Source organism: Bubalus bubalis, chromosome 5 (assembly GCF_019923935.1).
Source record: "Bubalus bubalis isolate 160015118507 breed Murrah chromosome 5, NDDB_SH_1, whole genome shotgun sequence".
Lineage (NCBI taxonomy): Eukaryota > Metazoa > Chordata > Mammalia > Artiodactyla > Bovidae > Bubalus > Bubalus bubalis.
This window is the reverse complement of record NC_059161.1, coordinates 115,133,788-115,148,944: the sequence shown is the minus strand read 5'-3', so window position 1 is coordinate 115,148,944 and position 15,157 is coordinate 115,133,788. Positions and strand designations below refer to the sequence as shown.

Here is a 15,157-nt window from a genome sequence, read left to right as displayed (position 1 = left end):
TAAAAGACAATCTAAGTTGGAATCTTGGGGTCATAAAGACAATTACAATGAAGAGTAATGTAGATGACTTAAGGGGAGAAGCCAAGGGGATGAATGGAACCAGGCAGAGCATACGGAACCAGGAGGAACTGAGGCTGAATGAGGAGGAATTAGCTCAGCCTGTAAGTTCGGGAAGGGCATCCTGGGCTTGTTTGGGGTGCAGAGACCAGAGGGAGTCAGCTGCTCCACAAAACACAGGAGCAGAGACGAAGCTGGGAATGGGTGAGTAGGATGGTAACAGCCCTGAACACCTTCCAAACAAACCGTCACCTTCGAAAGGCAACAAGGACAATAACAAGAGATGTAAGACACATACCCTGACCTTAGGAAGCTTACACTGGAGTTGTTGAGTAGGGCTGCATTCACTCACACACCCTTCTTCAAAAGGAATTAACATAAAAGGATGCTTCCTTCTATGGATATTTACTGAATGCCTGCTGTGTTTCAGGACTGATGAATGACTGATAACAACGCATTGAATGATAGAAGTCCTATCTCCTAGTGGAGGGACAGATCATAAACAGAAAACCCATAAATAATAAATATAACATCAGAGAACAATAAGGGCTATAAAGAAATGTCAAAACAACAACAACGATGATAATGATGATGATAGCAACTAAAATGTATCATGTAATTACAGAGTGGCATGCACTTGCCATGAATTTCCCTGTTTCGTGTTCTATGGCGAAGGCCATGCATGCTTGATCAGATTGCCCCTTTGCACTGAAACACTCATTCACTCAGATGTCTGGAGTGCTGTGTGCTGAGTCCCCCCAGGGAACTGAGTGATGGGCTGCCCCATGCGATGTTAGGTCCCATCTCAGGGCAGCATGCTCTTGATGCCACAGGGGCTGGACCCTAGCCTCCACTCTGGACAGCTTCTTAGCAGCCAGAGCTCCCTGGAGGATGAGCCCAGGCACATGTGACAGGAGCTGTTCAGTGCAAGGTCTCAGTCTCCAGACCCGCCTCCTCCTCTACTTCCAGTGATGTTTCCAAGAAATCTCTATCCAAAGCTAAAACCTCCATCCCAGAGATTGCTGGCTAGAGGAGGCACCTAAGATACTGCTGTGATAATTCAAGAGACTGAGGCTCAGAATGTTGTCTGACCAGGAAGAAATGAAGCTCTTACCCCACAGTTTATTCCTGCTAAGGAGGAAGGGAAATAAGTCCTGCTGCTGCTCAGAGCATATGGTGGTACCCAGGATGTGTCTGGGAGGGGACTTATCTGGCCAGACCAATGGTTCCCAAAGAAACATCCCAAACATCTGAAGACATGCGTTCTTTTAGTCAACAAATATGGACAGCATCCTTTTGTTTTTTGGAAGCAGAGTTTATAGTGGTCTAACTATATGTATAGTTAGTGGCTTTATTACATATATATATACTTTCTTGGATTCTTTTCCAGTACAGTTTATTATAAATATTGACTATAGTTCTCTGTGCTATTCACTGGGATCTTGCTGTTTATTCGACTACTTCCTCTGTGCCAGGCACAGTTCTATGTTTGGGACACCCACAGAACAGACACGTAAGAGCATAGATTCCAGTGGGAAGGGCCAGTCAACACACTGATGAGCCAGTCCTGCAGGGAAAACTAGCCAAGTGGGTTGAGGAGGCTGGGGCTGTTCTGTCCTGGGTGGGCAGAGAAGCCTCTTTGATACAGCAGTCATAAGCAGATCCCTGAAGGGAGTGAAGGAATGAGACAGGAAGATGTGATGGTAGAGGAAAGAAAGGAAATTGAGCAGAAAAGAGACGGGTGACGTACCACCTTAGCATGCATGACCCAGGACCAGCTCAGGAGCCCACTCAGACCTGACTTATGCTCATGTCAGACACAAATGGCATAAATCTGGTTATACTCTGATCTCCAGGCTAATTGTAGAATAAAACACTCCAGCCAGATGGGTAGAAGATATGGACTGTAATCTAGACTTGCCGTAATTGATTATGCCTCAGTTTTCCCTGCAGCAAGATGGTGATGGCAATTCCTTATCAGCTTACCTTGCATGATTGTTGTGAGGCTCTGAGGAGTCAATGCTATATAAGAACCAAGAGCTAATTCATCGCCATAATACAAACTTCTTGGTCTCGGGACTCACTGATACTTAAAAGATTACTGAGGACCACAAAGAACTTGCTTTACTGTATTATACCTATCAATATCAATATTTACCAGACTAGAAATTAAGCTGAAAAAATTAATTATTTCTTTAAAATAACAGTCATAAACTCTTTACACTTTAACATAAGTAACCTATTCCTATGAAAAATGCTTATCTTCTTAAATAAAAGTTAGTGAGAAGAGTTTTACATTTTGGCAAGTAGCTTTAATATTTCCCTAAGCAGGCACAGTTAGATCCCCTCACATATCTGCTTCTGTTATAATAGATTGTTGTGTTTGAAGTGTGAAAAGAAAATGCCACACAGAGATACAGTCACAAAAGAAAGTATCTAGTAGCCTTTTCAGATAGCTGCAAGTATTTTTCCTTGGTATACACCAGCATTTAACAAGTGCTTAATTTAATTTGTTAAAGATTAATTTCACTGTGAAATCTGAAACCCCCTAGGTCAAGGAATATTTTGTATTCTGTTACTCTAAAATCCTCTGTCCTGTCTTCCCCTTTGACTGGCTCTTTTATCCATGCATCATTTGGGAACATTGTGTGTTGATTATTTAGAAAACTTTCATCCACTGATTTGTGCAGATCTTCCACATTCTAACATACTTCATTATATAATTTTTAAAGACACAGAGTTGTGAATATCACTGCCAATCTGATTAAGAAAACCTTGGGCACTGGGAACCCACTAAGGTCATGAAGTAAGTACAAATTTCCCAAATTCGGGAAAACTCAAACTGTATGTTTTGTTACAAGTGCTGTCAGCTGTTCCCTGAGTTTCCAGGTTTGCATTATTCATTTTCAAGGAAATACCTGCTGAATAACAAAGTCTGGGTGACTGTCGTGCACCTGTCAATTGTTCTTTCCAGGAAAAATGTTGTTTTCCAGACAAAGAAGGGGCTACTTTAGCTTGTAACTCAAATTGTCTAACAAGTGGTTTTTCCTTGAGAACGAGCTGTGCTTTGTGCTTTAGGTGGACCTCTGTTTCATCTCACAGAGTAGTGAAAAGCCAGGTATTCAGTGTTGAGATGTAATAAAATCAAATTTTGATGCCTCCTTTCACTAAGCTGGCTTTTTATTCTTCTTTTTCTGACTGTGAGTGTGTAGTGATGAGGGGTACAGTGAAGATGAGCAGATGTCAGTGATGCTTCACGGATGAGTGGTAAGATTCAGCAGTACACCCACCATGACCTTGGTACTGTTAGGACAAATGCCAATACTTGGAAAAAGCAAATCATGTCTTAGTAATACTATGAGAATAGTTTTGTCTTCACAACCTCTCTGAAAGGGTCTTGGGGAATCAATGGATCACATTTTGAGTGTGACTGTATAATAAACACTTAGATGTGATGAAAGGGGTCAGGGCAGGGTCTGCAGGAGGAAAGCATATGGTGAGTAAAGATAAATGAATTCCAGCAGCAAAAAATTGATGACTGGTAACCTGACAGCAAGGAGGAATCAGGAAATACTATAAAAGGTAGACGCAGGAATTCAAAAGCTTAGCATCTGGGGGCTATTTTTCACAGGAGCAAATAGCCATGCACTTCAATAGCTCTGGAGGGTATCTCTGACACTCAGCTTTGCTCAATAAACACTATTCATAATGATGACCTTGAGTCATTAAAACAAGATTAAACAATATCAGCTCTACTATATTTAAGAAGCCAAGGAAAGGTTTCTCTTTAACAGAATCTCTTGAAAATAGTTCCATAGCAGTGCTTGAAATTTAAAAATTGCTTTGGGGCTTTATTTAGATGTCGACTTGTGTGGACCAGCTCATTTCTGATGATGGATAAACAAAGTGTCTCAGTAATTAAATAAAAGACCATGAAATTAGGTAGGATTACTTATCCCACTTTATAGATGGGCAGTAGGCCTGAGTGAGATTAATGAGGGATGTGAGGATGCTGAGTGAACTCAAGGAGAAGCAGAGCACGAGTCAGATCTCCAGCCCCACACATCTGCCATTTCACAGCCCCCTCTCCTGAGGCTGCCCAGAGGACTGTCCACCACCACCTGTGAAATTTAAAAACTGAGCATCTCTGAGAACTTTCAGCCCTGCCCAGGAGAGCCTGGGAAGCTGAGTGTTCGGGGACCTTGAGTATGATCTCTGCCCATCAGTCATGCTGAGCGGGGAGCTAGCGGCACTGAAGGAGAGACGGTGATTTATAACATCTAAATAATGCAGCTGGGTTTGCTTCCTGGCCAGAGCCTCCTTGTTAGATGCCCTGAGAGCAGATTCCTCTGCCATGAGAAACAGAGAAACACAGATTCAATTACACTGCCTCCTAAGCTCTCTGGAAGGGAAGAAGGAAAAGACATTCAACAATCAAGACAAAATATCTTAATCCTCCTGGCCCATCTCTTAGGAAAACATGTAATTCATGGCATCAGAGTGCATTTCTATGGAGAGAGGGTAGCTGGTGACCAGGCCTGGGTAATTAGGCTTTGCTGGAAATCAGTGCTCTAGCTGGCAGCTGGAAATTACCTCTGAAGGTCAGTCACACAGCAGGAGGGACTCGGGTAGCAAAGACGGCAGAATTCCCAGATCTCCAGCAAAGAGGGCTCATGGTCTCAGCAAGACCACGGACACTGCTCTCAGCACCTTTTGCAATGACTGTCCAGTTGGATGAGTGTAAGAAGTGATAAAAGAAATTCCCTCATGGCTCAGATGGTAAAGAATCTGCCTGCAATGTAGGAGATCCAGGTTCAACACCTGGGTCAGGAAGATCCCCTGCAGAACAAAATGGCAACCCACTCCAGTATTCTTGCCTGGAGAATCCCAGGGACAGAGGAGCCTGGCGGGCTAGAGCCCATGGGGTTGCAAGAGTCAGACACTACTGAGTGACTAACACTTTCACTTTTCACTCACACCAATTATCTGGATTAATCAAGTTAAAAAATTATCCGCTCATCCAGTACTTGGAGACATTTGACTTGACTTACATGTATAATTTCTTCAACTTTCTCTTTGTAGCATGCGTGTAAATATTATCTGGGATTCATACTTTGGAGATCTCATTGCATCTTCGACTCACTTCAATTCATTCACTTCCCTTCCCGTTTTGTCCACTCACTACCATCTCTTTTCCCAACACTATCACTGGGGACAAAAATGACATCTCATGGTCACTCCCCGGAGAAGGTGATGGCACCCCACCCCAGTGTTCTTGCCTGGAGAATCCCAGGGACGGGGGAGCTTGGTGGGCTGCTGTCTATGGGGTCGCACAGAGTCGGACACGACTGAAGCAACTTAGCAGCAGCAGCAGCATGGTCACTCTCACACAAAAGCACTTCGTTTTCTTATCTCTAAGGCTGATGCCAGGGCAGGAAACTCTCGAGGAAATTCTAAGTTCTTGCTCTGAAAGTGTTATCCTTGACCGGTGGCACTGGCATTACTAGGGAGCAGCTGACTCGGGAGGCCTCATCCAGCTGCACTGAACAGCATCTGAAGTTAAAACAAAACCCCAGCAGGCCCTCAGGCACCTTTGAGAAGCCCTGCTCTACTGCACTTCAATGCTTGAGAAACGTTGAGGATCAGGGCATCTGGGTTTAAGTCTGCTCTGCCACGTGGTGGAAAAACTCCTGGGCCATTTAATGACTGAGAACATCCATTTCTTCCTTTTCTGATTCAACCTAATAATGCGTTTTTGGCGCAGTCACACAGATTCAAGTATGTGTCTACGCATTGATCTTTTTATGTAACTAGGATAATAATATACTGATGATTCTGCAACTTTTTCACGAGCTACTTTTCCATAGCTGTATGCCCTTCCCTATTCTTTTTATTGGCTGCATAGAAAGATATACCAGAATTTCTTTACATGTTCCTCTCTTTTTTTGACACATCACACAGCATGTAGGATCCTAGTTCCCCAACTAGGGATCAAATCTGTGTCCCTTGCATTGGAATCACAGAGTCTTAACCGCTGGACCACTAGGGAACTCCTGTACATTCTCCCCTCTTAACGAGCATTCACATTGTTTCTGCTTTTTCTCAATTAACAGTGTTGCCATGAACATTCCTCTCCACCTCTGTAAGAATTTATTTAGAAAGGATTCTTAGAAATTCTCAATTAAAATTTGATCAATGCTCCCACTCTTGTCACTAGTGGCTTACCGGCTTTCAACCTCACCTTTGGTCATGAGGATGCCTACCTCTCTGGTTCTCACCAAAATGAAATTTATTTACCTCCATACATGTTGCCAATCCCATTGCTTTAAAATACCTCCTGCCATAATTTATAAAATTTGACTTCTACTGGAATAAATTATTATTATAATATTTATTATCTATTTATGTTGTTCATTTTCTCTGTATTCATTTTTTTCTATTGGATTGTCTTTTTTTTTTTTTCCTTTTGTCAGATTTGTAAGAAATCTATGTATATTCTGCATCTGGTTGACTTTTTCTTATAGGCATTGAGGATATTTTATTCAAGATTGCTATTTATATTTTAATTTCATTTCACAGTCTGTCTTTCATTGTAATGCTTTTTCAAATCACATTATAACTTCTGTACTCGAGTCTTGCTTAGGAAGTTATTCCCATATTCAAGGTCATAAAAATATCTTGTATATTGTTTAATTCTCTTTCATTTTCATGTTTAACTCCTTTTGGAAATCATTCTGAATTCTTCCAAACACTTTATTTAATAAGACAAAATTCTTTAGTTTTTTTTTTTTTGTCACTAACTTATGCATGTCTTTAACAGTGAAAAACTAAGGTTGACTACAGACTAATTCTGAATATCCGGGTCACTGTTTCATATTTTAGACTTTTTTTGTGAATTCAGAATAATTTTGACTTGGCTTCTCCCAATGCACGCTCATCTAGAAAGAGAAACTCTGATCATCCCAAGATGCCCCCTTCCTACTCATTGAGGACTGCCCTCCCAGACTTAGAGAAGATACTTCATGAACAGGTTACAAGAGCAGAGGGCAATGTCACAGGGTAAGTCCCAGTGACTCGATAGGACAAAATAAAACCTTCATCCAGCCTGGTCAACTCCTGTTGGAATAACAATTGAATTTTCAGGGCAATAAATTGAAAAGACCAATTGATGATTTGAACTGAATCAGCAATGTGGAAACCATTGGCCTTGGCAGACGAGATCTTATTAGGTCTCGTCTAGGTGTATCTGAGCTGGTGTAGGAAGTGGTTCCTACAGCAGAATCCATGGGGTTCACTGAGATGGAGATGAAGATGAATCCTTGTCCAGCTCAGAGAGCAAGACCCCAGTAAGCAGCAGGGCTGGCTCCTTGGGCCTGTACTGTTAATATGCAGCAGATACCTATTTGTCTCTTCTGGATCCAGTATTGAACACAAGAAACTGAGGCAAGTCATTTTAATTATGCAGGCACCTGTGTGTATTTGTACAGAGGCTTATTATAATGCTGTGGCTTCCGACTTGAAGAAAGGGAGGAAAGTAAAAAGGTCAACTAATATCTTCTCCTTTGTGGAGGGGGTGGGGGCCCCACTGAACAACAAAAAGGAGATAAGCTGAGAGGTGTAAAACTAAAGGATAATAAAATCCAGCCGATGCAGTTTAAAGACTGCTCATTAACTGGCCTGAGATACGGCACCCACTGTCGCTAGTGGCTGGAGATTATTCCTCAGCCTGCCGTTGGCTGATAACAGACTCGTCCCAGGGCCTAAAGGCTCATTGTTCTGCAAGCAGAAATGGTGTCCCAGATGGAAGCCCAGTGGCTCCAGCCAGCCATGCTGGAGCCTTTCCTCTGGGGCCTTTCCTCTGCCTTCTCTGGGCTTAGGAAGAAAGTCAAGTCTGTATCACCTGCGCGCTGCTCTGGGACTTTTCCCAACCTCCCCCCTCACACGCCCATGACCTAATTTGGATCAGGGTAATTCTTGAAAATAAAATGCTGAAGTTTTCTTTTCCTTGAGAACAATGTCACATCCGTCAACTTAAAAAGACTTGCTCATAGCACAAATTGTCTATACGACTCATTGGGCCCCTTCATTACGGTCCACCTTGTTTTATTATTTAAAGGCTTGGTGGGAGCTAAGTGTTTATAGATACATCACATGTTGGCACTGGAAGAGGATCTGGAGATGCGGTTTAATGCTCTCATTCAATAGGCTGGTGCTCTGCAGCCCAGAAAGAGAAGCGCACGCTCATCTGAGAAGACCATGGGGGCAATGAAGCTCTTCCCCCTGTTCCCAGGGCAACACTGAGAGAAAGGGGTTTCTGGGTCAGGTGGAAAGGGAGCAAGTGCCACAAAAATCACGGCGATCAGGGACTCTCCCAAGTCTTACTTTTCTTTCTTTTTTTTTTTTAAATGCATGATCTTTACTTTCAGCCTGCAAACTCTTAGTTGCAGCATATAGGATCTAGTTCCCTGACCAGAGATTGAACCTGGTCCCCCTGCATTGGAGTCTTAGCCACTTGGACCACCAGGGAAGTCCCTCTCAAATCTTACTAATAATGTTCTATGGAACAAAATGGAAGTTAAGGATTCTAAACTCAAAGCTCAGACCCTACCGCCTGTTGCTCAACCTGCTTCTAAAGACAGGTGTGCTGATGATGTCAGAACGAGGTACCTGGCCTCAAGGTGTTTGCCAAGGTTAAGGCTGTGCTCTGCTGTGTGACCTCCATGCTTGCAGACTTCTATCGTCCCTCATCTCATTACTTCTTGGTCCAAGGGAAGAAGCGCTCCATCATCTGGACAAAACTCCTCTCCATCTGACCTGGTCTCCTCACATCCTCGTTGCTGGGACCCTGTTTATCCCATCAGTCCCCTTTACTCTCTGGATTATTCTGGCTTTTGTTCTTCAACCTCCAATGATGCCCAATGCTTTCCTCTCATTAGAAACAACTCCTGAAACTGCAAACCCCCTTGAGCCAAAGTACATACCTTTCCTTCCCCTGCAGTCAAACTAATTGTAAAAGATGTACATTCCTGCCTGTGCTTCCCTTGCTTCTGTTCACCCTTTGCAGCAGGCATCTGACCTTCTCACCCCACTTAAACTGCCTGGGCCAAGGTGACCAGCAGACACTATATGAATGCAATGGATTCTTTTCAGTCTTGCTTCACTTGACCGCTCCACGGAAAGGTCCAGGACATACAGACCAATCCATTATATTATAATTACTACTACTACTAGTATTATTATTAAAATCCCCTATTTTTGACATGGTCTTTTCTCTTGGGATCAACCTCATTACTTTCTCCTGGTTCTCCTACTTCCTAAATTCTCATTCCTCTTAATCTTCTAAACAGACTCCTTTTCCTCCACTCCTTTACTCAGAGTGGGTACTGACTCTGTCCTCAACCCTGTCTCCTGCCCATTGAAATCCTCTTGTGTTTCAACTACCACCTACTATACATATAGATAAGAATAAGGCAGACCTGACTGCAAGATAGCCCTACATTTCTCAAATGAGGAGAATCAAAACAGAATTTTGAAAAATTTTAGGAATGAAGATAAAATAATAACCAATGCTTATATATCATATTAAATTATTTAACTTAAACGAACACATGCATTTAAAATAACACTATACAAAAACCTTGGGCTTCCCTGATAGCTCCACTGGTAAAGAAACCACCTGCAATGCAGGAGACCCTGGTTCGATTCCTGAGTCAGGAAGATCCCCCGGAGAAGGGAAAGGCTACCCACTCCAGTATTCTTGGGCTTCCCTGTGGCTCAGCTGGTAAAAAAATCTGCCTGCAATACGGGAGACCTGGATTCGATCCCTGGGTTGGGAAGATCCCCTGGAGAGGGGAAAAGCTACCCGCTCCAGTATTCTGGCCTGAAGAATTCCATGGACTGTATAGTCTGTGGGGTCGCAAAGAGCCGGACATGACTGAGTGACTTTCACTTTCATACATAAACCAGTATATTAATTTAGAAATCTTGTTTTTCTCCCACTGGGGGTCAGTTAAACTCTTCCTATGGATCATGACATCAGGCTCTTAGATTTCCCTGGAGGAATTCATGTGTCATCCAACACAGTTTTCAAAGCCCAGCATCTTCATACCAGTGTTGGTACCAGCACGCATTCTGCTTTTCTGAATCACCTTATGAGGCCATCCGTGGAAATTAAGCTCTGAATCACCAGTATCTCTTTGCATAGAAGTTGGCTGTTTAGTTTTCTATAGCGTTGTATATATGTCTGATTTCCACTTAATATGTTGCTTTTTAAAATGATTTCTAAAAATCTGTTTACATCAGGTCATAGCCATAAAAATTATTTAAATCAGTGTTAAAAGTCTTGAACCATGTTTTAATCTATTCTTTCTGACCATCTCCTAATCATTCCAAAATATCAGTGACGGAGGTAGTTTCAACTAATGTGTCCACCCAAACATGACTTCATTGCTCTAAATAAATAAGTAATTGAGAGAACATTTTGGATTGTGGAAGACTCTATAATGATTGCAAGGTAAAATTGCTGTACCTTTGCCTGGGGACTAATTTTAAGGGACAACTCACACTGAATTAGATCATTTATGGTACATGCAAATGGCTCTCAAAACTATATATACCTCCCAGAACTCTCCGGCACTCCAGAGTCATGAGTCTAATTGCACACCGAGCCAGTCACATCCAGACATCACCAACACCCCAAACTGGAGCTATCTAGAATTACACTCATTACTTCACCTCCAATTAATGTGTCCTCTATATCTTATTGAAAGTAACCACTACCAATCCCAGTTAGACAGTCAGAGCTCTGCAGATATTCTGAGGCTACTGCACTTGTCTCACTGGCATTTATTCTTAAATTTTACTTATTTATTTTTATTTGGCTGTGCCGGGTCTCACTTGCAGCATGTGGGATCTTTAGTTGTGGCATGTGAACTCTTAGCTGCAGAATGTGGGATCTAGTTCCCCGAACAGGGATCGAACTTGGACTCCCTGTACTGGGAGTACAGAGTCTCAGCCACTGGCTGGATCACCAGGGAGGTCCCTGGCATCCTTCTTTAAACAAACCTCTAGGGCGTACCTACCCTGTTCTGAGTGTAAGTGCTAGGGAGGCATCAATCAAGCAGAGACGTGTATTATTATGGGATATATTGTCTAGCAGGGGAAGTGAGAAACAAAGAGAAGATGCCAAGGAAAAATGTGGAAAAATGAGAAGAAAATATATGATATGAAAGTGAAACAAGGTGATATATTAGAGAATGAGTAGGTTCTGCTCTAGATCAGAAGGCCAGAGATGTGGACCCTTAACACCAAGGATGGGGGTAAGCATGTACAGATATGGAGGAAGAACCCTGCAGGCAGAAGCAGCCCCCTGTGCAGAGGCCGTGGTATGGGGATGAGCAAGACAAAGACTAGGAAGGAAGCTTCAAAACTGGAGCAGAGTCAGTGAAGGCCAGGAAGTGTGTGTGTGTGTTTGTGTGTGTGTGTATGTGTGTGTGGTGGGGCAGTGGCTATGAGGTGAGGGTAGATAAATAGTTAAGGATGCAATCATAGAGGAGAAGCTTGGATTTTACGCTAAGTGCTAAATCATGTGACATTTCAGGATTCTGAACATTTTGGCCTCTTTATACTTGGTAAAGAAGTCTATTACAACTTGTGGTTTTGTTTGAATATTTGTTTACATTCTGTTTGCTGTTCTTTTTTCCTTTACTAGAGTATTCCTCCATGGCTTAGCTGCTAAAGAATCTGTCTGAAATGCAGGAGATGTGGGTTTGATCCCTGGGTCAGGAAGATTCCCCAGAGAAAGAAATGGCAACCCACTCTAGTATTCTTGCCTGGAGAATCACATGGACAGAGGAGCCTGGCAGGCTACAGTCAGTCCATGGGGGTCATAAAGAGTCAGACACGACTGAACACATCAAGCCATTTTACATTCAGTTGGCAGTTCTTTTTTCCTTTACTAGAATATAAGTTCTCTGCAGGCAAAAGAATATATTATTTGTCTCTGTATCCCCAGGGCCTCATACATAGTAGGTACTCCACAAAAAAATCTGTTAAATGTATAAATAGTTCTACTTCATATCTATCTATCTAGTAGATATCTATCTAGTAGCTAGTTGAGGGTTAACACGATTCATTCCTGGCAGCCTGATCCATCCTCAGAACAGCTACAGCGGGCTCATTACCAAGGACAATGCTCTGTAATGAAGTCTTCTTGCATATCTCTGGTAATAATCATCATAGAGGGAGAAAATGAGCATCTCTGGGTAATATTTATATTTCCTAGCAGCAAAGACATTCTCCTCTGTAATACTGCCTGTAAAAGCAGCGAGGAAGCCAAGAGGATACAAGTTCTCCATGGCAACTCGGTCACAGCAGCAAGCAGCCTGTGCCAGGGCTTCAGATAAATGGAGTAAGTGGAGGTGAGCTTCCAGCTGCAGGATGAGCCTTGCAGCGGGGCTTGCAGCGAAGCCTCTCTCCCCACTGGGACCAAGAAGCCGCAGCGCCAGGGCCCCGTGCATCATTGCTGCGGGGGGTCAGTGGTGGCCTGGCCCCACAGCATCCCTCTTGCTACCTTCAAGGGCTGCCCTGAGAGCTCAGTCTCAGCAAACCAACAGGCCAACAGTCTATCAGCTGCTCCGACACCCACTAAAATAGATCTCTTACGTTCAGAACATTAACCCAAGAAGACTTTACCCAAGACCACCGGGAGTTCTCTCCACGTTTCCTTAGGCTCTCAGGTCATTTCTCTCACTGTGATTCAGAGCCCACTCTCTTCCCTTGGCCTGGAAGGGGAACCCGACGTGGCACCTGGCTAGAAGGAACAGCTGCCACATGCAAGGCGATGAGAGCCTCCCATCGCACCATCAACTTCCTGCAAGAACAAGAGGTGCCAAGCAGCAGACCACCAGGGAAGGGCCTTTGGCAAAGCTATCCTCAGGGCTCTCAGCTAATACAAAAGTGAAAAGTCCAAGTGTTTAGTTAGTCATGCAGTTGAGTCCGACTCTTTGCAACCCCATGGACTGTAGCCCACCAGGTTCCTCTGTCCATGGGGTTCTCCAGGCAAATATACTGGAGTGGGTTGCCATTTCCTTCTCCAGGGGATCTTCCTGACCTAGGGATTGAACTAGGGTCTCCTGCACTGCAGGCATACTCTTTACCATCTGAGCCATCAGGGAAAACCCAAGCTAATACAGCTACTAAGAGGCATTTGTAAAAATTCACATGAATGGGGAAATCAATGGAAAGTCAGGAAAGAGCCTTGGGGAAACTTCGGATGCAGAGCCCTCTCCTCAGGGCCCTCTCTTTTGGGAAAACCCCACCCTGTGAGGGAGACATCCTCATGGACCCACACAGATTAAAGAGTCATCACTAAAGGGACCTCAGCTAGGCCAATGGCCCCAGGCCCTCCCTATCAGTGCTGCTGAGGAAGACTTGACAGTTGCTAAGTTGCTTCAGTGGTGTCTGACTCTGTGCGACCCCATAGACGGCAGCTTACCAGGCTCCCCCATCCCTGGGATTCTCCAGGCAAGAACACAGGAGTGGGTTGCCACTTCCTTCTCCAATGCATGAAAATGAAAAGTGAAAGTGAAGTCACTCAGTCATGTCGGACTCTTTGCGACCCCATGGATTGCAGCCCACCAGGCTCCTCCGCCCATGGGATTTTCCAGGCAAGAGTACTGGAGTGGGTTGCCATTGCCTTCTCCAGACTTGACAGCGCTCAGTACTAAATTAAGACCCTGACAAGGAGACTGCATCTTGAGAGGGAGGTGCTTGGTCCCTCTAGGAGCACTAGAATGTGTTCTGAAACATGCAGTCAAGGAGAGAGTAAACTAAGAGGAAGTGGATTTATTCACGAAGGAGAGGACAATCCCAAAGGAGAGACAAGGTCAAACAACAATCAGGTCTCAGTGCCCCATGGCCTGGGCGCCTCAGCCCCGGCTGCACTTGGTAGTGAGACCTGTACCCTCTGACTCTGTCCAGCCTGGCCCCATCCTCTCCTGTACATGCAGGACCTCAGCCCCCATGGGTGGGCAGAAACAGGAAGTCCTCTGCAGTGACCACAACCTGGCTAGAACCTCTGGCCTCCCTTCCAAGCTTGCTGTTGGTGTCCTCTGTTCAGATGATGCTCTTCTGTCTCAAACTTCATGTTCTCACCAAGGTGGAGCTCCACTCTGAACCTCAGCAGGTTTTACTAGGACCAGGACACCTTATTGGATCCTGTAGGCTCTCCTCCAAAGCCCTCAGTTGTGGTCCCTGCAGGTGAAGGGAATAGCTACTCCCAGAACCTCCGCTCTGGCCAACCTGGTCAAAGAACGTGTGCCACCTTGAGTGGCATTTCTTCTGGGTCCCAGCATCAGTCTGTCTCAGCCCATGGTCATCTGTTGAGGCCCCTCCCTCTCTGTGCTAGAGACACTGACCCCGCTCCCCATGCTGCTGGTTTATTTTACTATTACTGAACCACTGGAGTGCTTATTCCCTTCTGCTCACCTATCCCTGGGGTCCCTTCCTGAGTCTCAGCAGAGCCCATGGGATAAGAATACAGGGTGGGTTTTGGTGGGGTCTATGAGAAAGTTCAGGAGGTCTTTGTTGTTGCTCAGTCACTCAGTCGTGTCCTACTCTCTGTGACCCCATGGGCTGCAGCATGCCAGGCTTCCCTGTCCTTCAGGAGGTCTTAGGGCTGCCCTAAGTCCCAGAGATGTAATACGTGTGTTTTTCCTGTTTCCTTTGTATTTTATCAATTCTAAGTGGGTCATTGAGTTTATAGAAACAAAGTTATTTTAAGACTTCATTTTTTAGACATGAAGCTCTAAAGAGCAAATTAGAGAAATGTATTAACCTCCTATGATGGACTGAATTGTGTTCCTTTCCCAAATTTATACGTTACCCCAGAATGTGACTGCATTTAGAGATGGGGCCCTTAACAAGGTGATTACAGTAACAGGAGTCCTCTAGCGGGGCCCTAACCCAGTCTGAATGGTGCCCTTATAAGAGGAGATCAGGGCACACAAAGAGACACCAGGAATCCAGGTGAGCAGAGAAAAGACCAAGTGAAGAAGCAGCACGAGGGTGGCCATCTGCAAGTCGAGGAGAGAGACCTCAA

At 44.2% G+C, this 15,157-nt stretch overlaps 1 protein-coding gene across 4 annotated transcripts in view; it reads right to left on the bottom strand.

The window, feature by feature from the left end:
* OPCML (opioid binding protein/cell adhesion molecule like) overlaps positions 1 to 15,157 on the bottom strand; it is a 1,072,271-nt gene that overhangs the window by 57,936 nt on the left and 999,178 nt on the right. The gene's annotated exons all lie outside the window — the stretch shown is intronic.